At 61.2% G+C, this 24302-nt stretch overlaps 1 protein-coding gene across 2 annotated transcripts in view; it reads right to left on the reverse strand.

Moving 5' to 3' along the window:
- RBFOX3 (RNA binding fox-1 homolog 3) overlaps positions 1-24302 on the reverse strand; it is a 188704-nt gene that overhangs the window by 36715 nt on the left and 127687 nt on the right. The gene's annotated exons all lie outside the window — the stretch shown is intronic.

The raw sequence follows: 24302 nt of genomic DNA on the forward strand, positions 1-24302 counted from the left end.
TGCCCTGGTTAAGAGCTGGCAGCCAGGCTGGGGGTTCAGCCCGGGGCGGCCGAGCCCCGATGCCGAGCAGCAGCAGCAGCAGCAGCAGCAGCAGCGCCTGCCTGCACTTTGCACGGGGCGATGGGAGCAGGACCCCTGCCTCCAGCCCTCCCAGCACACCTCGAACCCAACCCAGCTCCTATGGACCGCTGGCCCCTTCCTCAGCTTCCCCGGGACTCTGCAAGCGCAGCCCCGGCCCCATGCACAGCCCGTGGCTCAGTGGGGTTGGATAGGACACGGCCGTTGCCGAAGCGCCGGACACACAGCCAGTTTGGTGTGTCCCAACCCCTTGGCCCACCCTGGCTCGCTGCACGCACCCAAGGATGCTCCAGCGTTTCTGCCCCCTCCCGGCAGCGCCCGTCCTTGCCCCTCGGTCCCCGGCGCGGTGCCACGCTCCTGCAAGGAGCAAGCCCTGCAGCACACGGCTCTGCCGCTGCCGTCCCGGCTCCGGGCACTTCTTGGAGAATATCGCCAAATTTCAAAGAAAACTTCCTGAAAGCTGCACTTCAACTAATTGGCTTTTGCAACATTGCCAACACAAATGTTCATAAATCATGTCAGACCCTCAAAAATAATGAGAACAGCTTAAACGTCACGAGAGTTTTTTAAAAAGAGTAAGCGAGGGCTGTATCTGTTTGTTAACTGCTTCTTTGGGGACCTGGAGGTGTCGAGTCCCACAGCCTCTCCCTGTCTGCCCAGGCAGGCAGCAACAGCTCTACTCTTAAAACACCAGAGCTGCGATGCTCCTCTGATCCCCTGCCCCAGAAGGCAGCCCCCTAAGACAAGGCAGCCGTGGGTGCACAAGTGTGGGTGTAGGGACCCTGCGCCCGGGGCCAGGTGAGCAGACGCTGCCCCAAACCCACGGCCGGACCCCTGCGAGACCGTGGCCCACGGATGGTCCGGAGGCGCAGCCGCACGCGGCGGTGGCTCAGGAAGAGCTGAGCCGGTTCCCAGGCACTTCTGTTAGCAAACACCGCTCTTAGCCGCACAGCAGGATAATCAATTATGGTAATTCCTGCCTCAATGAATCAGATTCATGGAGGAGCACAGCTCATTAGGCTGGTGCTGACTTCCATTAGTGCTCTTATGATAAAAACCCTCCAGAAAGCTCTCACCCAGCCAGACGAGCTTTCCAGGCTCGGGGTTCTCCTCTCCCTGGCCTCCCACAGACTCAGCTGCGGGATGAGAGTGCCCTAAAGAAGTTGATTGGAAACTCCCCCATCCCCAGCAGCAAGGGGACACCCCTGCATGGCCGTGGGCCCCGCAGAGCCTCCTGCCTCACAGCAACCGCTCCCGAGGTCTTCCTCGGCTTCGCCAAGAAAGCGCTCACCAGGATCCCTGGCAGGGGAAGGCAGGAGACGGCAAAGCGGGAGCAGAGAACTCCGGCGTGTGCTACAGTAGGTTTGGGTGTGCTGGGAACCCAGACAGCCTGTTTGGCAATGAATAATTGAAGGATGCTCACTCTCCTCGGGGAGGTACGGTGATGGGTAAAATCTCATTTCCCAAACACGTTTCCCAAGGAAGGCGCCTTCTGAGAAACTCCCCACAGCAGCTTGGGGCCCCAGCAGTCGCGATGCACCACGCTCGCCTGCGCGGCTGGGGAGCTCGCCGAGCCTGGCACCAGCCCAGGCAAAAATCTCAGGTGGTCCCAGACACTGCAGGGACGGGGATGCTCAGCCAAAGCCTCCCCGTCCTGCCGCACATGCCAAAGCAGGAGAGGAAAAGCCCCGGCAGAGCGTTGATGCGAGGTGGGCTAGGAGCAGCTCAGGGCTCTGGGCAATCAGGGTCAGCGTCACTGGGGGGATCTTGCTCCTGCCCCTGCTTTTCTGGCAAAGCTCCGGGCTGATCGGCTCTGGCTGGAGCCCCGGGCAGCCTCGCAGGGACCCGCAACCAGAACAGGCGAGCCCAACCCAGGCCAGCTCACAAGCAAAACCCAACCCAGCTAAACCCACTCAGATCCGAAGCAGGGTGTCTGCACAGGCCCCCCTGGAAATACAACCTGTGTCACCCAGCCCGGCAGCTGCACGGGGCCCCACGGATGCTGCACCCCAACAGCCCCCCATCCCCACTTTGCAACCGAGGGGCAAACCCTGCAGCAGGCCTGGGCTAGCTGCCCCGCTCCGCTTTGCTAGGAAACTTCTCAGTAGTTTTTCAAAGTACGTTTTGACCCCTCTTCTCTACACCAAAAATCCTAAATTAATTTTGCTTTTAATTAAATTCATTAGCAAAGATTATCTGGCTGAGGAAAAATAATATCCTGCCCCTCCCCCAGCAGCCCTCTCTATTTATATCCCCTATATACATAAGCAGCAGCGAATATTTTTTTATGGGCCATTAAAGGTTTAATGTTTAATTTATAACCACGTTCTCTGGCGGGCGGGATGGCCAGGCACAATGTCAACACTTTTAATTAAATGAGAAGGTTTTTTTTTTAACTAAGAAAGATAAAACGCCCCGTTCCCAGCAGCTCCTGGAGGTGCGTGGCAGGAGCGGGCAGGGGGCTGGGGCACGGGGCTGGCTCCTGCAGCGCAGCTCTCGGGATGTGTTTCACCACCGTCCGGCTCTGCCCGGCTGCCTGCTGCAGAGCTGGGGCTGTGCCGCGCTGCCAGCCAAAAGCCGCAGGCAGGAGATGCTCGGGCAGCGCCCGGAGGAGCCCCGGCTCTCGCGGCGAGGCTGGGCGAGGAGCCGCCACCAGGAGAGTCCTCAAACCAGCGGCTCCAGTCCAGAAAGCGCGGCCATTTCTTGGGGACAGTGACAACGCATGGCGCTGACCCCTCTTTGGTAACCCCCTTCCAAATACTGCAACCGCCCAGCTCCTGCCTGCCCAGGGGCCCTGCTCTGCCTCGCCGAGCCCGCAGGCAGGGTGTGCGGGTGGAGCGGCACGCACGCCGCTCGCTCCCTCCCGGGGACGGGCAGGGTCCCCGGCACAGGGCTGACCGCCAGCCCCAGCCGCAGGTTCCTCGGGGGCACAGGCGAGGGTGTCGCGCCGCAGGGCGAGGGCTGCCGCCGGTGCGGGGGACACTGAGCGACCTGCAGCTCCCCCCTGCCCAGGGAGAGCCATCTCCTTTGGCAAGGGACAACCAGAGCCCATCAGCCTGCAGGGAGGGGACGGCACGACCCAGGGAACGCGCCCGCTCGGTACGGCCCCTGCCAGCACTGCCAGTCCTAACTCCGGTTACCAAAACACCAGCCTGAGTAATTGCTGTGAACCTTTCAACCCATATTCTTGCTGCAACTTCTCGTTCCCCACCTCTTCCTCCTGCCCGACGACTGCGGCTCTTGCAGCATCGCCACCTCCTCCCTCCCACCGCGCCGTGCTCCCAAGGAGGACAAAGTGCGTCTCACACATGCATCACCCATGAAACCCACCGGCAGAGCCACGTGGGCACCCACTCACATGGCAGGCACCGCTGGAGGAGTCTGGCATTCCCAGCTCATCCCGCAGGCATCCCTCCCACGGCCCCTTGTCCCACCCCACATCAGACATGGGGGCACAGGAGCAAAAAGGGGGAGCGTGTCTGGCCACGCAGCCGGCCCGTGCGGGGCTGGGCATCTCCCGGGCCCCCGGGGCCGTTCCCGGTGCTCTCCCAGCAGCGGCAGCCTCAGCTCTTGGCGGCAGGAGAGCACAGCCCTTCCTGCCTGGAACCCAGAGAAGGGCGGCTCTGAGTAGGCAGGTTCCCATTAATGGAGTATTTTATCTTACAGGAGAGATTAAATCTCTGAACAGAGAAGCGCAAAAGAGCTGAATCAGCAGCTGGCTGGGGGGCGGCAGGTTCAGCCATAAGCATTTGGCTCTAGCACAGCGCTTCAGTACTTCACCCTCCTGCGGCCACACTCTGCCGGGCAGCGTCCAGCCCCGAGCGCCCAGCGCGAACCCCTCTCCCTGCCCCGGAGAGTGCTGGGCCGGCCGGAGGGGCTGCAGGCAGCGTGGGCAGTGGATGGGACCAGCCCCGGCCCCCTCGTACCACCTGGCAGCTCCACGCCAGTCCTCTGCTGTACTGCCGGTCACCAGGCGAGCCAAGCGCCCCGTGGCACCGGTGGGCTGCCTTCCTCCCTCCCTCCCTCATCATCCTTGGCAGAGCAAGGACGGGTTGGCAGGTGGTGTCCCGGTGTGGCCGCCGTGCCCACGGGGGAGTGCCAGGGCACCGGGGTCCGGAGCTCATCCCGGGCACAGCCCTCGGCAGGCAGCGCAGGTCACCAGCCCGTCCCTCCCCAGAGGGCTCTGCTGCCCGATGCCTGCCCGCACCGTGACGGGTGCCCCTTGCAAAGCTGTGCCTGTGGTCCCACGGACACGACTCACATCAAGGTGGGTCTGCACTGACTCTGAAGCCACGTAAGGGGCAGAGAGGCCACTCGCTGCTCACGCACACGCGTGCACACAAGGAGCAGGCGTGCGAGGGCTGGCCACCACCATTGTGAGCCAGGGAACAGAGTGGTGATGGCACTGTGCCGCTCACTAAAAGCATGAGTGTCACTAAATCAATAATTCATTTACTTTAATGAGATAAGTACTTTGAAAACTAATTGCAAACCTGCTCCATTTACTCCAACCCGTTATAGCCTTTAATGTAAATGGCAGAAACGCTGCTGGAGGAAGGGGAAGGGCTTTTGGTGGGAGATAGTGTGTCGTCCTTCCCCCTTCTTCTAAGAAAGAGAAATATTAGTCATAAACAGGGATGGTGAAAGCTGAAGTAACCAGCCGAGTCACTGCACGGAAGCACCGACGGCGGAGCAAGGGGAGCACCCAGCCTGCCCTCCCGGGGCCACCACTGTCCCTCTGCACATGCTGCCACCGTGGAGGGGTCCACCAAGAAACCACCCCCAAAGGACTGTAACCAGTACCAGGGAGACGATGGAGGGGCAGAAAATACACCCAGCACGTGGGAGGTGCCCAGCTCCAGTGGGCTGCCAAGGGCACACACCGTGGCTGGGATCAGCCTGTGTGTAATTAGCAGAGCTGATGGGCCACCAGGCAAAGAGAGAAACCACATTTGCAGCCCCGACTCCAGCGTGGTGGGGAGCACCTCCCGAGCCTGCTGCCACCGCCGCTGTCCCGGCAGCGTCAGGGCTCACGGCTTAGGCAAGACCCACCGATGGTCTCCTGGTGCTGCCCATCCTGGCATCGGGGCGGCAGAGAGGATGGGGCAGCAGACGGGATGGGGCATCCCTCTTCCCCCGTGCAGCAGACCCCCCCCAAGCAGACCACAAGCTGGCTGCCGCACACACTGCAGGTGGTCGCTATAACGATTCACGGCTCGTTATAAAAACCACCGCCGTATCGCTGGCACAGCATCCTCCAATGCCAGCCGGCAGCTGCCAGCTCCTCCTGCCTCAGCAGGAGCTGCCCCTTCCCACCTCTCCCGCAGTCGCCAGCCAGGGCGGGCAGCGCAGGCAGAGCCCTGGCCACGCAGGCAGGGGGGAGCGGCACAGCCCCCACGTGCCCCGCTCCGGCGCAGCCGGAGAGCAGGGGCGGGCAGGGGTGTCCTGCCAGGCCCCGGCACTGTTCCTGAAAAGGAGCAAGCGGCTCCCGGCAGCGATGCCGACGTGTTCCTGAACGGCAGCTGGAGCGGGAGCTGGACGCCAAGGGCTCTCTTCTCGCTTGCTGGAGCAAATGGCAGGTCATAAAAAGGAACCGTGACAGAAGAGAAAATGTTCCAGAGTCCACAAGGACCAGTCCAGGGTAAATCCATCTGCTCAGCAATTTAGCTAGAAAATCCTTTCCAATCATCCGTGCTGTAGGTCCTTCACCCCCAACGTGCAGCTCTGGGCAGAGCGTTTCCCACTCTGGCAGCCGCCGGCAGCTCACGCAGGGGCCCTGGCACTTGGTGATCCCACAGCACCTCCGTTGGGGACGCTCGGGGAGGGGGTCACGCCGCCCCTCGCAGTGTGCCGGGACCAAGCCAACGCTCCAGGGACCCTCTTGCTGGCGCTGCTGCAGCCGGTGGCAAGGGGGGACCCAAACCACACGCCTGGGGGCAGGAGACGTGGCATCTGGGCAAGCAGCAGGCAGGGACCCTGGGCAGAGGGCAGGCAGGTCTGGATGGAGGGACTGACGGTGGCACCGGCTGCACGGGCTCTTCCCCAAGCTGGCAGCTCGCTCGCTCAGAAGAGCGCACTGTCCCTCCCGGGGTCCCGGATCCGCTGCGCCATTTGTGGGATGCAGGAGGGCTCCCGGGAAGCCCAAATCCCGCGCGGACCTCTGTGACCAGCCCTGCAGCGCCCAGCCCTTGCCCTCTCTCCTGCAGGCAGAGGCAGGGAGGCAGCCCCGCAGCAGCCTCCAGCAGCCGGCCCCAGGAGCCGCGGCCGAGGAGAGACGGGATAATCCCCGCCTGGCAGAGGACTCGGCACAGCTCAGCCTCTCGCTGCCGCCACGGCGCAAACAGATGCGGAGATCTCCCTGCAGGCATCCCTGTGAATCCCACCTCAGCCGCTCCTGTCTCACGGAAAATCAATGGCAAGCATCTCAATTAATCACACCGGGGGCAAATTGATTAGGAGCCTAAATAAGGTCAACATGGTTGTCTGCTTATAGGGTAGGACCCCTTAATCATCATTTTATCTGCAATAGGCTGCGGAACCTGCAATCACACCGTCTTTGGGAGCATGGAGGGATTTTTCACTTATCTCCTGCAATTGCTAGGGCCAGCAGAATAGGAGCCATGGCTCTGCCCTAAAGGAGCTAAATTCCAGCATGCAGCAACCGCCCAGCCACACGCAGCTGCGAGACCTGAGCGTGAGACCCCATGGCCCACCAAGCCCAGCTGTCTCCTCTGATTCAGAGGAAGACAAAAGCAATTAAGCACTGCTGCTCTAGGTGCAGTACATTCCCTCCTGACCCCAAAACCAACAGCTTATGCTGGAGATTTGATTAGCCCTGTCATTATCTTAGATTGCATACCTGAAAATATTGTTAGTGGTCACAACGGCATTGAACCTTTGCAGAAACCCAGCCACAGGTCTCCTCTCAGCTGCCCTCGGCATCTGGAAATCCCCCAGGCTGCTTCTCCGCTCCTCGAAGTGCCGTGCCCTTGTCTCTGCAAAACCTGCCGCTCTCAGTGCAGAGAGCAGCCCGCTGCTCGGGAGCCAAGGGGTTTTACAGCCTGACTGTCCCCTCTGCTGCGGCACGGGGCAGGGTATTTTATATGGCCCCATCTCCCCGACAGGCGCTCTGCACGGCGAGCAGCACCGCGGGCTGGGGTTGGGATTGGGACCCCCTTGTTTCCCCAGGGGTAAGCACCCCAGGGACCTCCCCAGGGCAATGCAGCGGGCACAGTGGTCTGCCAGGCGTCCCCAGCACCCGCAGCCCAGGGGGACCCGCTGCCTCCCCATCGCCTGCACCCCGCTCGGCTGGAGGGGGCAGACCAGCCCCAGCGGGGGGGTTACAGAGCTCTCTGGCCCCCGCTACCAGGGCTGCCGGCACGCTTTGAGGGCAGAGTGTGGGACAGAAAGCAGCCTGCAGCCAGCAGAGCTCGTCCTCCCTGCAGGACACCGGGTGGCTGGATACCGCACCCCCAAACACAGCAGACGATTCCTTCCCACTCTGGTTTTGGGAGCAAAAAGCCCCCCGAGGCAGCGCGGGCACGGCGGGGCAGCGCAGGCAGGGCCCCCATGGCAAAGCAGCCCCCCAGCGCGCTCTTCGGAGGAGCGCACGCTCAGCTCGTTGTGGGCCGATAACACCGTTTGCTTTGCCAATAGACTTTCCAATTGCAAGTGAAATCAATTCAATTGGATGCTTTACTCAGTCGGGACTCTGCTAACAGCAGCCGATTTCCCTGCCCGTCTCCCTCGGCAGCTGCCGAGAGCCGCAGTCGATCGCGCCCCGCCGGCCTTGCCAGGGCGACGGGGCTTCTCCCTCTTCCCCCACAGGACACGTGCAGTGGGGTGGGCGCGCAGACCCCTTCACCGGGATGCCAGGGTTGACCACAGGGAAGGCAGGGCCAGGAGAAGGCAAATGGCTTATACCTTGCCACCGCCAGCGGATGGGAGCCCCGCGGGGGGCTGCGCTTCCCAGGAGGGGGCTGCCAGCACCGCTCGGTCCAGGAGCTCCTCGACGCCCACCGATGGAGGGACGAGCAGAGGTCGTGCCCAGCAGCATCCCCCCGTGGCTCAGTGCCAGCCGCTGGCAGGGACCCCTCACCCTCCGGCTGGGGCAGGGCAGGCTCCCCTGTTCCGTGGGGATGCTCCAGACAAACAGTTTACAAGCCACGGGCCGGGCCAGCGTGGGGACAGAGCCAAGACCATTCCTCTGGTCCTCGCGAGCCACCGCGTGCTGCCCGTGATCCCTCTGGTGTCGGTACGCCCCTCACCTTGCCCGCACACCGCAGCCCCGGCAACATGCCACTCCCTTTTGTTGTAAATACAGTTATAAATATTATAATTTGGTTTAATATTTAATATAGTCAGGTTAAATAAGCATTCCCAGCCCCATAAATAATCATTAACGGAGGGTTCTAATTGTGCTGTTGGGATCCTGCTTCATGACTTATTTAGAGGGCAGACGCTATTCCCATCCTCGGCTCCCCCGTACACCATAAATTAACCTGCGGCTCAACCGCTTTAGCGAGAACCTGATGGGACATGACAAAAGGAGACAGCTCCACTCCAGGGGTGACCACTGCCGAGATCACTTGACGCGGAGCAAGGGAGGGATGTGCGGCCAGCGGGATGGCCAGGACCGAGCAGACGGGGAGAGGGGGACCGGAGCTGCCGCAGGAGCCCGTGGGAACGCTGAGCAGCCTGCAGCAGCTGCAGCACCTGCGAGCGGGGTTAGACCGTGGAAGAAGAGCCATGCGTATCGGGGCATCCTTGGCTGCGGACACCCAGGCGCAGGCACGGAGCGAGCCCCAGAGTGGAGGTAGGTGACCCACGGGCGAGGGGCAGCCACCCAGCACAGGGTCTCCGCTCGGCCCCCCCCCGCTCCCAGGCTGCGTCAGTGGAGGCGCAGGGGCACAAAATGCGGCAGGGTGAGCGGAGGATGGGGGAGGCTTTTATCCTAAATACAAACGTACTGTAAAATTGATTGGAAACAATAGCAAAAAAAGAAACAAAAAAAACCAAACCACCAAAAACCCAGAGCGCACGGGGAATTGGCCAGAGGCGAGCATTTTGAAAGCGCAGGAGAACTGAGACATCGAGGATAACTAAAGTGCAGGAAAACCTCTGTGTAAGAGTGTTTTCCCCTTAAGGGATGCGTTGATGCATTGCTTTAAAAAAAGGTTTGTTTTTTGCTCTCTGTAGCTTAATTTCATCTTGAAATGAAAAACTACAAAAGTAAATGGAAAGAGCCCTCTCCATCGAGCCTGGACGGCTGCCTCGCCACCGCTGGGCTGATTTCACTGGAAACACAGGTGCCCTCTGCTCTGTGCCTGGGCAGGGATGTCCCCCCAAGCCGGGGAGAAGGGCACCGGGGGAGCAGCTCTGCGTGCCCAGCTCCAGACGGACACGCTGCCGCAACCTGGGAGGAGCAGAGACACCCGGACACTGTCCTGCTCTCTAGATGCCTCAGGCTGCTCCCGCTCGCCTGCCCAGGGTTCCCCACTGATGTGGTCAGGATGGTCACACTCGGGGGTCCGTTCCCAAATCCCACACCCTCCGGCCACGCGGGTGGTGGTCCAGGGCAGCCCCGCACCGAGGCGCAGCCCCTTGGGGTGGGCACGCCGGTGTCACTCCTCCCGCCTCCCAAAGAGCAAAGCCTCCTGCGGGCCCCGGACCGGCGCAGCGTGGGCAGTGAGCGGGTTAGCATCGATCCCTCTGGCTGGGATTGAGTTTCCATCGAGTGAGCGGGCTGGGGCAGGGACCGAGCTGGAGGAAGCCTGGGGTTTCCATTTCATCTCCGCACTAGTTTCTCCTGCTCAAGTCAGTGCATTAATCAAAGAGATTGGCCAAGTATTAATGCTAATGAAGCAGCAGCACGGCTCTCGCAGGGTGGGGGAGCCCCCCGGCAGCACCGGGAGCCAGTGCCAAGGGCAGAGGCGAGGGGGAGCCCAGCCCCTCCGAGGGGCTTCTGCCTGACTGGGGAGCGGGTATGGAGGCTGGGACAGCGTCTTAGCACAGCATCGCTGCCGGCCATGCACAAAAGCCTGAGTCCCTCCTGCAGGCAGCCGGCTGGAGACCTCCAGCCTGCGGTGAGCATCGCCCGGCGCAGCCCGAGAGGGGCTCGGGACCCCACAGCAGCATCTCCAGTGGGTCGCACAGACCGCGCGCACTGTGCAGTAACACAGATGTCAGACAGACGTGATGCTTGCAGGTGTCGGACTGATGTACAGGGCACTTTTTCCAACCCTGCCCCCTGTTTGTTAGCAGCAGCAGCTCAGACCCCCGCAAAGCTGGCTGGGAGGAGAGGATCATCCTAGGTCGTGAAGCACAGAGAGATCCCCAGGAGGTTTCCCAGTCCTGGAGAGGGACGCAGCAGAGGGGACACACAGGACCCTGAGGTGACAGCCCCTCCAGAGCAGTTTTTGGCGTCTCTGGCACGTTTGCTCCAGGCCTCGCTCAGCCCAGCACGTTCCTCCCGGCAGAGCCAGGGGACCCTCCCCAGCACGCGCGTGCGCAGGGTGGCCCCAGCCAGTGCCAGCCCCGACTCTGGGCTACAGCTCTATGGAAAATGGCGTATTTTATCTTTATGTGTCAGGATTTATATAGAAAGGGGATAGTTCAGCTCTAAATGTAATGAGATGGAAGAACAGCCCTCCAGTGGCTTCCTCCAGCTAGCTCGGCATCAATAACATCGATTGCTAAAAATAACTAATAACCCTGGCCCGGCGTGGCCGGGGAGCACTCCTCCCCGGCACAGGGTCCCGAAACCACCCCCATTCACCCTGCACATGGCGAGCCTGGGTCCAGCCAGTGCGGCAGGCCGAGGGTGAGGATGAGGATGGGCACAGCCCCCCCAGCGCAGGAGGGTGACGCGTCCCAGCACCGCTGGAGGGACAGGATGAGCAGAGGGGACAGTGGTGCACAAGCCCTGGGCTCAGGGCTGGCAGGAGGGAAGAGCCGGCAGAGGAGTCGGAGGAGACGCCGCCGGGGGAAGACTGAGGCAGATGGATGGGGACGGAGGGCAGAAACTTCCCTTTCGGATTCAGAAAACCCCTCCTGCATCCGCAGCCACTGGCTCAGGGCCTCACTGGGGCTGGTCCGGTCCCAGCACTGCTGGGTCACCCCCACCCCACCAAACCACCCAGAATGAAGCCACAGACACTCGCTCCGCAGGAGGTGGTGACCGACGGGAGTGGAGAACCAGCACGTTTGTGTCTGTCGTCCCTCTCTGCACTCACAGACCTGCCAGGCCAGGCACTGTCCCCATGCAGAGCCATCACTTGGGACTTTAAATCCTGGGAAGTCATCACAAGATGCGATCCCTCCAGGCTCTGGAAATGGACAAGAGGGGACTGGTAAAGTCCCCGTGTCCAAGTTCTCTGATCCCTATCTTTTCTGTCACTGCACATTTCCAAGAAAGCACAAGGATGCACCTCTGCCTACTCCAGAGGAGAGAAGGTGAGAGCTGCCCGTCCGCTGGGATACCCCGGCATCACCCAGACAGGTAACACCTGCATGGCACAGTGCTCTTCTCCTTCCATCTTGCTGAGCTTCCCAGAAAGGGAACAAAAAACAAAGAGGGAAGGAAACGATAAAACACCAGCCCGCAGTTAGGGAGAGAGAGTTATTTAGTCTGTTGGAAATGAGTCTAACTTAATAGAGAAGAAATAAAGTGTTTTAAAATTAACGACATAAATGTCAGCCCTGATCGCGGGGATATTAAACTATATGGTTATTTGACTGCCTTCTGCAAAGTTACCTCTCTCGCACATGCCTGGAGTCAGAGTGAGCATGAACACCGCTGTGCGTCGTGGCGGCACCAAAAAACGCTGCCCCTACCCAAAGGCAGCACCAGCACATCTCTCGAGCTGCTCCCCCAGGCCGGTGCCAGCCTGCCCGGCACAAGCCTCCCCACCGCACTGCTCGACTGCTCTGCGAACCGGCCACCCAAGGGTGCACGGTGCCAGGCAGCTGCTTCGTGGGGCAGCGGCCACCCAGCCACCCACCACCGCCAGCCGATGCTCCCCGGGGAAGCCGCCCGCTGCCAGCAATACGAAACCCCTCCTTGCAACCTGCCAGGTGCAGGTACGGGCTGCAGGACCCCATGCCCTCCCCAGGCACGTGTCCCCCTCAGCCGGGCAAGCGAAGGGCACCAGGCGCAAGCCTGGCAGGTTCCAGTGGCTGAGCAGCAGCACCCAGCCCCTCCTGCACCAAAAAAGCCCTTAAACTCATCCAGGAGCAGAGAAACACACGCTGTTCCTGTAAAAGTAATTTTAAACCCCCAAAGACTCTTGTCCTGATGTTGGCAGAGACTCTGCCAGAAACTGCCATTGAAAACAAATTAGTCCATGGAGCACGGTCCTCCGCAAGCGAGGTCACTGCGGCGAGCGAGCGGGTCGCTCTGCTGCCACAGCGAGCATCACAGCAAGCACCGCGGCTTGCTTGTGCAGCTCCTGTGACCCTCCGCCCCAGCAAAACCATCTCCCAAAGCCCCGCGGGAGCTGGAGCGATGCACGGGTGCTCGGGGACTGATGGGCTCGGGAAGCGCGTGTGTACATGCATGTGACGGGAGGGGCGGGCAGCGGGAGGGAGCACACATGCATGGACAGGGCAGCATGTGCGGCATGGCGAGAGCACAGTTATTTGTAAATAATCCTTAATTAATGAGATTCTCAGTAATAGATGGCTCAGTGTTATTCCGGGCAGGGACGATGGCAATCTCCATTCTTCCACTTTTCAATTACGTCTTCAGGGAGGGAAGCAGAAACTGGCCAGGGTGAATTAGAGAGACTTTTGTCACGTTTAATATCAATTCATTTTGCAGACTGCTGATGCAGCGGGATTTCACAGCTCGGAATTTATGGTTCTTTTGAGAGACATGCGCAAAAAAGGGGGAAAAAATACCCTGCCATCAGCACAAAAACATAAACTCTACTGGGAAGGAGCTGGGGTCTGGGGGGACCCCTCAGGGACCCCCGGGACAGCAGTCGTCCCCAGTGGCTGGGTCCGCAGCACCTGGTTCCTCGCCTTCAGGAGGAGCACACCAAAGACTCCCAAGGAGACCCAGAGCTGCCCCTTGGCCAGGGTGCCCGTGTCCCACAGCAGCCAGCTCCCGGGTCCCTGCCCGCAGCACTCCTGCCCGCGCCGGCGGCGGCTCTCGAGCAGAGGCCCTGGCAATAACGGAGCCGTTATTACGCAGTGTTATTCAGCCCCAAGGGGGTTTTATGCAAAATGACACACAATATAAATGACTGTTGTAAACAGAGAGTTTAATAAAGGGCTGTGTGCGAATTTACAGCCTCCCCAAGGATAATTAAAATTATTTATCTACTTACCTAGCTAGCCGCCGGAGCAGTCTATTAATTATTATCTATTATACACGGCCTGCTTTGCATGCTGCCAGTGCATCGCCTACCACCACCACCCCACATGGACGCACTGCAGCACGGGGAGAGCTGCGGGCAGCGCTGCCCGCCGGTGGAGCCGTGCTCCTGGGGTGCTGCTGGCTGCCCGGGCCCCTCGCAAACCCTCTGGGAGCATGGGACTTTCCCGCCTCGGGATCGGGTGTTTCTAAACCAGCCTGCAGCCAGGGAGACCCTGCCTGACTTTATAAAGCAACAGCTCTGTGCCACCAGCGCAGCCCAGCCACAGCGCAGGGAGCGGAGGCAGAGCCCCAGGCGCGGTGCGAGACGACGCTCTCCCGGCCCGGCTTTGGCACCGCGCAGCCACATGCACCAGGGGACGGGTAGAGGGAGATGCCACCAGCATCCCCTGAGCTGCGCAGCCCCTTTTGGGAGCCCGGCAACCTCCGCTGCTCCGCTCCCTGCCCGCCGAGAGCACAGAGGGCACGGCGAGGTGCCCAAGTGCCGGTGTAGTGGCTCGGCAGAAGAACCAAACGCACATCCCCCCGTGCCCGGTGCCGGCGGGAGAAGCGGCGGCCGCCCCGCAGCCTGGCGCAGTGCTACCTGCTCCTCTCTATTTATTAGCGTGACAGAGCAATCATCAGTGCAGAGGCACTGGGATCCCCCGGCTCCTCTCTGCACATAAAGAGACCTCAGGGGGCTCCAGTGTGCGGATACTTAACATTGTTTTATTAGCTTAATAAACCCAGCCGATGCTGCCAGAATCTCCAAACCTGCCGCGAGCCCTCCTCACCACAGAAGCGGGCAGGAGCAGGGAGAGCCGCTGCGGCGCGGGCTGTCGGCACAGCTCCCGTAGCCCCGGCTGGCGCCGAGAGCCCGTGCGGGGCTGCCCTCGGCAGGGCACGGCCCCGACGGCCTGGGGGGGCCCGGAACAGTTTGTCGGGAGCAGAGGATCCAGCTGCTCATCGCCACCGCGGGCACCGCGAGCTGTCAGCTCCCGCCAGCGCGCCATTAATCACCGCTGCAATTGCTCTCCCTGCCCCGTCCTGCCCGGCTCCCAGCGCTGCCCTCGGCAGCCCCAATGCCAGCGACGCATGGGGTCGCGGTGGCACCCGCTGCCGCCGGCAGCGCTAGCACCGCTGGGGTCCCCCGCAGTCCCCGCCAGCCCCCCGGGCCATGCCGGGACGGGAGACGTCCTCAGGCACCACGCAGCCAGCAGGACCTCGGCCGACCGAGCTCTGGTGGGTGCGACCCCCCCAGTACCGGGGTGCCGGCTGGTGGCACGGGGCAGGACAGCGCCGGGGGTCGGTGGCAGCTCGGCAGAGGAGCGCATCGTCTTCCAGCAGCCGTCGAGGCAGCGGGGCTGCGCTGCCTGCACGTGCCCGCTGGAGCGGCTCCGTCATTAGGAGCTCGAAACCCGTTAGCAGGCTGCTGGGTTGTTTTAATCTGCCGGGGTGGCTGGCAGTGAGGGGTTCCTCTCCCTCAGCCCTGCGGGTCCCAGCTCACGGCGGTGCCTGCTTTGCTTTGCTTTGATCCTGTACAGTTACACTTCCAGTCTCACAATCTAATAAAAGCAGCGTGATCAAATTCCAGGTCATTACTCAAGGAAAGAGACCCCTCCACAGCCAGCAGCAAGAGCTTCAAACCAATTAAAGCGAGCCTAGTGCTCCTGCCTGCTGCCTGCCACGCGCGGGTCTCGGCGGGCCCGGACTTGCAATAAGCAAGATGCAAAAATGTTAATGGAAGCGCTTAAAGGCCATGCCAGGGGGATTCTTGTAAATAAGGGCACTCGGCAAGGTGGGGGCAGCTTCTCGGGCTCGGCCGCAAGGCAGCACTGATAAAAAGCAGATCTGAGCTTGGAATCAGTCTAGGACAGGCTTCTGGGAGAAAAGCTTGAGTGTTTCCTCCTAAAACCCTTGGTGAGCACTCCTGCCTGCAGGCAGCCCGAGGTGGAGGAGGAGGAGAGTGAGGGGCCAGGCTGCTGGGGTCCTCGGCCCCAGGTCTGCTCTCCTGCCCAGTCTGGGGACCGCTGGCATGGGGACAACTTCTTCTGTGGGAGAGGTCTTGGTGACCGTCACCATGCAAGAGGCAAGGTCCTCAGCACTGGCACAGGGAATCCCAGCCCGGCTCCAAGCAAGCACAGCGCGGTCCACCTGCCACCCGCATCCCCCAGCACTCACAGGCGCAGACACACACGTTTCAGATGTTAAATACCAAATAAAATCACCGTAACCAAGCCGGAATCGACTCTGGTGGGAGGGTCGATACAGACATTTAGCACCACAGCCGGGTATCGCCGGCTCCCCGCGCTACGGCCGTCAGCATCGATACGTCGATGCAGATCTCCCACGGGGAGAGGGCAGAGCCCGGGTGGCACAGCAGGGATGGGGACAGCATCGACACACAGGGGCTGGAGCCAGCAAGGAGCTCCGGGGACCTGGGGACGGAGAGCTCGGGGGCTGCGTAGGGCAGCCCATGCTCGTGGGCAGCAAGGGGGCGAGGGGAGGACAAGTCCCCAGGGAGGTGCCGGGGACGTGCTCCCATGTGGGCAGCGCAGGCAGGTCCCCAACAGCCGCCGAGGGTCCCGCCGGCACAGCGGGCACCAGCTGGGGCTACCGGAGCAACAAAATCCCTCCAGGCTCCTGCCTGGATGGCACCAGTGCCGAGGGCCTGCCCCGAGAGGCGCAGGCAGCGAACACCCGGCAGTGATGGCAGGAGCACCCGGGGCCGGCCAAGCCTCAAGCACAGCATCACCAGGTCAAGTTTTGTGAGCTCACACCAACGGGGCCCTGCCAGCCCACAGCTCCAGGAGGGGCCGAATCCTGCACCCCCAGACAGAGACCATTGCCACGGGACAGAGCCTGAGCTGCGGGGCTGAGGACGGCCGGGCAGGAGCTGGAGCTGCATCTTGCTCAGCTGCGAGCACATGGGTGCCCACCGACGCATGGCAGGGAGAGGGGGCAGCACCAAGGGCCCGCTGAAATGCACGGGAAAGGACGTCACCAGAGACACCTGTAACGTGCCGCCAGCTCTGCTACCGTGGAGGAGGAAGGGGCTCTGCCTGCCCTGCCAGCCTATGCACAGGCTCTCAGTTGCCTGTTTGGAAGCAGCAACAACTTTTTGCTCAGCCCAGCTCGTCCCAGGCAGAGGGCGAACACCAGCACCCCAGGGCTGGCACTGCTGTGGGGAAGAGCACAGCACAGCGCGCTGCACCTCGCAGCAGGCAAGTGCGCAGACCCGCAACGGCAGGAGCGGGGACGACGTACAGAAAAGGCAGCTCCCTGCCGCGCCGCCCAGGCTCTTACCTGCGGCGGGGCTGTGCCGGCACACCGGTCCCCTCCTGCCTGTCAGGGCCTTGGGAACGCCTGGACGGCCACTGCCGGCTGCCAAGAGCTGGCGTTATTCCCAGGCGGAGTCACAAAGCACCCAGGGCCACACACGCCACGCAGCTAGGATTTCTACTGATGCTCCTGCCCCACACGCTGTTGCAGAGAGCGGAGCAGGGCAGCAGCCTTTGGAGAGCCTCCCCGAGCCCCCACCTCACCGGGGGTCACGCCACGCTTGCCAGAGCCAGAGCAAACAGGGCTGTGTGTAAATACACCCCTGGCCCTGCTGCCTTCCCCTCCCGCGGCTGCTCGCAGCCCCAACCTCCGGGATATTTATTGTTCATTCCCTCCTAAATCACGGCTGACGGCGGGGCTGCTCGCACTCCATTACGGAGAGAGCTCGCACCGCATCGCAGTTCCGTTTAGCTTGCAGAAAAAGCAGCCTCAGAGGAGAAACCCACCCCGGCGCTGCCCGGCGCTCAGCTCGGGATGATGGACGATTATGGACCATCTGCACTTTCAGGAGGGGATAGATTTATGAGCAGCACAGACAGCTAGAAGAGTGTCCATTACTATAACTCACTGGCCTCTTCAGAGATATTGTAATCAGGCCCTCTGCCGCTGCAGCGGGAAAGTCCAGGTTAAGCGCTGGCAGGAAGGAAAATCAATTATGTTTTTTTAATACAGTGCTGGCAGCAGGCAGGGGAGGGCAGCCCGGGGACCCCCGTGCAGTGCGGGGCGGGGGGCTCTGCCGGCAGAGCGGGGCTGCGCTGCTGGAGCGTGGCACTAAGGACCAGGGGCCCCGACTGCCCTGGTCCTGCTAACGCGTGCGCTCAAGTGGCCGTGGGCAAACTGCTGGGGCTCCTCACAGCCCCACTCATCCACCCATGATGGGGACAGCGGCGTTGGCTTTGCTTTGCCGGAAAGAGCTGTACAGACCCCTCCGGGCTGCAACCACAGCAGATGTGCCAACGAGCGGGAGCCGGCAATGGTGGCTCAGCCAACAAAATGCCGCGGCTCCCCTCTGCCACAAGCCCGGCCGGCACAACGCTCCCCACGGCAGGGCAGGGGGGCAGCTCCCACCTCCTCGTCCTGCGCGCACCAGTGCGCACGGAGCTGGGAGCAGCGCTGGGAGCACAACTAGGACCAGGCTTCAGGAGCCGAGCAGAAACACGGGTACGATGTGACATCCCCGGCAGTCCCTTCGTCTCGAGGGGTCTCAGCTGCAATTTACAGAAGGGCCTGGGGCCACCCACCCCCCTGCCCCGGCAGCAGCATCCGTGGTCGCCTTCTGCTTTAACTGGGGACAGCACAAGGAAGGGGACCGGGGAACCAGCCCCTGTACTTGAATGCAGAGGAGTCCCAGGGGAAAACAAACCAGTAGTTTCAGATAACCACGGTCACACAGTCTGCAGGGGCCTTGTGGCTCTTGCCCTCCTGGGGCTGCTCCCCCCACGACGGGTCTCTCGTGGGGCTCCTGCTGTGGCTGGGGGGGGCACAGGAGCTCCGCTTCCCCCACGTCCCCTTGGCAGCCAAGAGCTCCCCGATCAATGCATCCTACCACGGCAGCCAGCACCATTATTTTTCACACAACAGAAATAAAAAAAAAGACAAATCATTACTTAGGAGAGCATGAGCAAGAACCGCTCAGAGGAGCGGCCAAACCCATCACTCCTGCCTGGCCCCCCCCACCACTGGCAGGTAGCGGCTGGAAAGGCAGCAGGATCCCACGGAGGGAGGGACGCTCGCTCCTGCTCCCGGTGAGCAGCAAACATGAAGTCGGGAGCGCGCGGTCGGGTCCTGCAATCCTTTGGAGGATCCAGCCCCAGCGAGAAGGATGCAGACGCAGTACGTGAGCACGGCAGCACGTGCCTCCTCCGCACCCCAGCGCCCACCCGGGCACACGGCCCAGCACAGTGAGCTGCAGCTCAGAAGAAAAAAGCTTTGCAAAAGCCGTATCCAACATGAAAAGAGATTTCCCAAACTGTTTTTTGCATCTGCAAAGCAGCTCGCTAGCAGGAGCCGTGGGCAGCTAAGGATGGGGAGGGGATGGCTCGCCACCGTAGGGGTTGCTTTCAGCTCCTGTTCCAAGACACAGTGAGAAAGGCCGAGCCTCTCATTCCGGAGGAGCTGAGCACCAAGTCAGCACCATCCCTGGGACCACTGAGAAGAGCCGCCCACGGCCCCACTCAGCAGAAAACCGGCATCTGAAAGCACCTGCCCTGCGGCTCGTGGTGAGCGCAGAGGATGCTTACAGCACGGGGGAGGCTGGCACGCTCCTCCTGCGGACAGGACACCGACTCATGTGTGTGCAGCTGCCCCCCAGGACAGAGATGGGTCTGGTGGTCCCAGGGGAGGAAACCCCCCATGCCACATGGCCGGCTTCAGCTGGGACCTGTGTTTCTGCACGTACGTTCTGCCACGTGTGCTCCCGGGAACGGCAAGCACCGGCCCTGCGGCCCCACAGGCTGGGGAGGGGGTTGGCTGACAAGCTCCCCCAGGTGTTTCCGTACCAGCTGCGATGCCCGTAAGCATCACGGTTCCCGGACACCTGCACAGCTTCACTTCGACAGCCCCAGCCCCCTCGTCATGCTGCCCAGGAGCCTGTGCCAGCAGCGGAGGACGGCACTGCAGCCCCCCCCGATTCCCCTTACTGGCACCCACCGCTTCCACCAAGGTCTCCAGCAGCGAGACCAAGCGCGCAGCGACTGCACGCTCACCGCTGGCCAGCGCGCTGTCCCGGGAGCGAGTGGGGTGGAAGGAGGGAGCAGACGGGATCTCTGAGCAGCGGAGGCGAGGAGGAGAGAGATACATGTTGAATAACAATGGTGAATTCCCCTGAGCTTTGGTGTTTTTAATGGTGGATTAGACTGTCAGGCAGCAACTAAATGGTGTAATAAAAAGCTAAGTGCTCGTATTCTGAGGTTCCTGCCTCCCGCTCTGCGGGGAGGTGCGGGGCAGGGGGCTGCTCCCGCTCCCCACAGGGTCCAGCCTGGGGTTTCCGAGGAAGAGTGGAGGAACTTTTCAAAGGAGGTTTGCACACAGTTTACACAAAATCTGCCCAATGAGGGATTACGGCGCATAAATCTGTGCAAACTTCCTTCTGCAGCCTTTGAACGCGTGGCTTTTGAATGAAATGCTTCTCGTGTTGTCTGTGGCCTGCTGTTCAGGGACATGGAGGGACCTCCACAAAGCCGCAGCCCTGCAGTTGCTTCCCGAGGAGCCTTACTTTTGTTTTTCTTAAATTAGGTAGAGAGAAGGAAAGGCAAACGTTCCCGAAAGTTAAAGGCAGGTGAAGCCGGTGGGAGCCCAGCGCTGCGCAGCAAGCTCTGCACAAGCCTCACCACCACCGCACGCCCTCCGGCAAAGCATGCGGAGCGGCCGCCCACTCCGGCTGCCCCCAGACTCCAGTTGTCCACTGGCGCAGAGGGGGCCTGATCCTGCCCATCACCCGGAGGAGGCAGGAGGGCCGTGGCAGTAGCAGAGCACACAGTGCCCCAGCGCACACCTCCCAGCCCCGGGGCAGCCAGCGCCAACCCTGACCTGCGGATGCTCATGGCTCCAAGGACCATTGACGCCGTTCCCTTTCCTCCTCCCAGCTCCGCTCTGCTGCTGCACTCAGAGCCCTCTTCCTCCTCCTCCCTGCATCAGGCTTGTGCCCACAGTGGAAGCAGCGTTTTCCCCAGGAGAATGCTGCCTTTCACCACCGGCTCCTCGCAGAGGCCGGGCAGGAGCAGCCACCCACTGCTGAGCCCCCCACTGATACGGGCCGGGCTGGGCGAGGGGCTGCAGGCTGCCCGGCCACACCGAGCCCCCAGCGTTCCCTGGGCAGGGAAAGAACTGCAACACTTCCTCACTGGATTGCAGAGATTGCGGGGAGACAGAATAACAACTCTGTGATGGCATTTCCAAACGGCTTTAATACCCATCACAACGCCTCTTCTGACACCCCCTCCTGATCCGGCGGAGAGCTTTGTTTATTAAACATTTACTCTGTTTACACGGTATTTCTGCAGTCTGAGGCAGCCCACGCCGGTTTAAGGGTGGGCACATGGGGCAACCACCCAGCCCCAGGGCACCGCAGACCCCACCACTGTCTGTCCCCATGCCAGGGCAGGGACAGAGCTGGCACACAGCTCACCTCCCGTGGCAGTGGCCGGTACCCCCAGGGAACACACCACTGCTCCGGCAACTCTCTGAGGAGCACACCAGCATCAGGAGCTGGGCTCCCCAGCAGCAAAGGTGCCACAGCCCCAGCTGGGCTCTGACTCGCCATGCATGACCCAGAGGAAGGGTTTTCCCCCTAAAGTGCTGCTGCCCCGACCCCCAGACGTGCTGGGGCATGGGGAGAGCCACCGCACAGGGAGACGGGGACTGTCCTCCCGCGTTGGCAGGGCTGGGGCAGCCCAACAGGCATCACTGGGGGCACTGCACCACGGCCTGACCCCCCGAACGAACACCACCATAACCCTGAGTGCAACCAGCACCCACACGTGTCTGCGGAAAGCAAGGAAGAGGCTGCGGAAAGCAAGGAAGACACCCTTAAATATCATTCCAAAACATGGAAACTTCATCTTTGAAGACACTCTTTACGATCACAGCCTTCATAATTCTCTACTTGTTCTCAAAACCAATATATTCGAGAGGCATTTCATGCCAAGAAACACAATAGCATGAGACGGCCCTCCGACACCAGCAGCACCCCAAGCTCCTCTCTTCAAGCCTGCACCCCCCCCCGGCTGCCTTCAGCAAGGCCAGGGCTGCGGGGCTGAGCCCACCTCCACTGTTCGGACCCCGGGCAGGTCGGTCCTGCCAGGCCACGGCCGCAGCGACAGCCTGGCAGCTCTGGCACTGGCGCTGGTGATGGATCCCTGGCAAACCCACGGCCAGAGAAATGATGGTGAGGGAACACGGTGCACAAGGGGGACCTGCCCACAGCGGTACCCAGCTCAGCCCCGAGCCTCAGCATCCTGACACGGCCCCACAGAAACTGCAAAAAACAGGGCTTTTGGGGCCAGAGAGACTCCAGGAAACCCCTCAGGGGAGATCCCAAAGAACCACGGACATTTCACAGCCAGGAAACACACTCTAGGTACACAGACCACGGCGGCTGGGATCCCGTTTCGAAGGCATCCCAGGCAGGGCTGGGAGCACCTCTGCAGCCTCTCGACCCCTTCCCTCCGTCCCAGGCCAGGGGCTGCAGAGCTGCCCCCAGCCCTGCCCGTGCTGCCTCTCCCCACGGAGGTGCGCAGCCAGGATCGGGGCCGGCTCAGCCCATCCCACCTCCCCTCTCTCCCTGGGGTGCCAGAAGCATTCCCACGGGTGGCTTCCCCTTCCCACCCTGCCGCTCACCTCCCTAGCCCGTCACGCAGGATTAGATGTAATGAAAACCATGTGCTTTTCTAACCTCATCGTGCATCTCGTGTTTAGGGCCCTTGCTTTATCAGTTTTTATCCCGTGTAATATTCATCACACTGGTTTATTTATGGGCCCCCTCTTCGGGAAGGTATTTTTCAGGCCTGGTGAATAAAACATAAGCCTTTGCTGCTTGTCAGAGCGAATGCGGCTCCTCTGATGTCAGCCTGACTAACGGCCTTTAGTTTTCTCCAACGACTGCACTTTGAGAGAAATTTATTTGTATTTGGGTTCACGTTGGTCGGGGAGATGTGGATTCTTTTCCCTTCAGAATAAATGAAGCTTCAGCTCTATGGCAAGGGGTGGGAGCAGGATGGGCGAGTGCAGACCCTCAGCCCTGAGGGACAGCGTGGGAGTGGGACCACAGAGCACGCAGCACCCCCCCAGACTCCCTCCAGCAGCCGTCCCACGAGTGGGAGACACGCAGGACAGACTGGGCAGGGCTGAAGCAGTGACTCCAGCTCTTAGCGCTGCCCCTGCCACTGGAAAAGCTCCCGTTCAGAGCCCAGACCACACTGGTCAGCTTCCCCTGCGCTGCTGGGGAGCCCAGACCCCCCCTATGGCACCTCTGCATGCAGAACTCCCCCCCTTTGGGAACCCCCCTCCCACGGGAGCTCTGCACCCAGCGCTGGGTGCTCCCCAGGCTCAAAGCAAACATCAGCAGGTGCAATTAGCTCCTTTCCTTTGACAGCATCTCCACTCTGGAATTAGGAAACACATGTTCCCTCTGCTCGCAGGGATTCCCCTCTGCCCCTTCAGCCTCCCTCCTCCACGGCTCGCTGCCCGCCCGGGGCTCTCCAGCCGTCAGCACCGAAACGTCGGCACCCGCCGGGCAGCAGCCTCATGCCCCTGGCGCGGGAGCTGCAGGAGGAACCCAGGCAGGACAGACAGCGGGGAAGGCTCCCGCCTCGGCCACGCTCTCAGAAACACATGTTCAGCGTTGGAAAAGATGATTTCCTGGATTGCAGCTGCCCTGCCTGCTCCTGGCTGCAGGCAGGGATGACAGGCACGCGCTTGCGAGTGGAGCAATTAAACCCATCCAAGCTGGCTGCTGCAATTTCCCCGCGCTTGGGCAATGCCTCGAGTTCACAGCTGACTCTGTTTACTGGCAGGTAGGCAGCAGGGTTCTGTCCTTCCCCTGCCACATGCCGGGGGACGGTGAATACCACCACGTGCACTCTGTGCCGGCAGCATTTTATACCCGCTCTGCAGATAACAAGATGAATCATGCCCGAGAAGCCGTCATCTCACGCCGGCAGCACGAGCTGCTGTGGGTAGTTCAGCAGCATTAAGCGAAGAGGCAGAATCCTCCTTTGCAGCAGCGATCATCGCAGTCGCAGTGAACACCAGCAACAGGCTACAGCCTCCATGACCTGCCGAGCATCCCTGTTAATGGCAGGATCTCCTGCGCACGTTACGGTGGGGCCTTGTCCTGCTTCCCTGCCCATCTGCTCCCACAGGGAAAGCGCGTTCAAAGCGTCCCACCGCGGCTGTCTCACTGCACAGAGAAGCGATCACCAGCGTACCCTCAAAGCCGAGGTGCCTTTACACCCTCCCACCCATTCAGTGCCACATACCCACAGACACCGCTCCGCTCGCAGGGACGCAGCGGTGGGCAGACACGCGTGCCTGCGCGCTGCCGGCACCGACAGGCACCTCTGCTCCCACGCGTGGCCGAAGGCCGGTGCCGGCCCGGGCACACGCGCAGCCCCACACGGCACGTGGTGCAGCACGGCAGAGCCAGGCAGTCGCCGCTGCACCATGGGGCAAACCCTTCCCTTTGCTGGGTAAGGAATTCCTGGCTGTGACCCAAAACTCCTATTAACAAATCAAACTATAAAAACCAACAGAAGCAGCCAGGAGATTTCCCTCCATCATCTGCTAATTTATAGGGTTACTGGTGTCAGCAGTTTAAAAGAAGCAAAATTCTATCGAAGAGCCACTAAAACCCGGCACTGTGCGCTTTAAAACAATCACAAACGTTCATCTGAAAAGACTGCTTGGGATATAATTCCTTGATGTTTAATTATTAATGTTCCAGGCAAACTAGTTAAATTCTACTGAAGAGAAGAAGCAGCAATCAGAGTTAAAAATTAGCTGAAGGAGTATCATAAATCATTCTGGG

The sequence above is a fragment of the Buteo buteo genome, chromosome 13 (assembly GCF_964188355.1).
Source record: "Buteo buteo chromosome 13, bButBut1.hap1.1, whole genome shotgun sequence".
Lineage (NCBI taxonomy): Eukaryota > Metazoa > Chordata > Aves > Accipitriformes > Accipitridae > Buteo > Buteo buteo.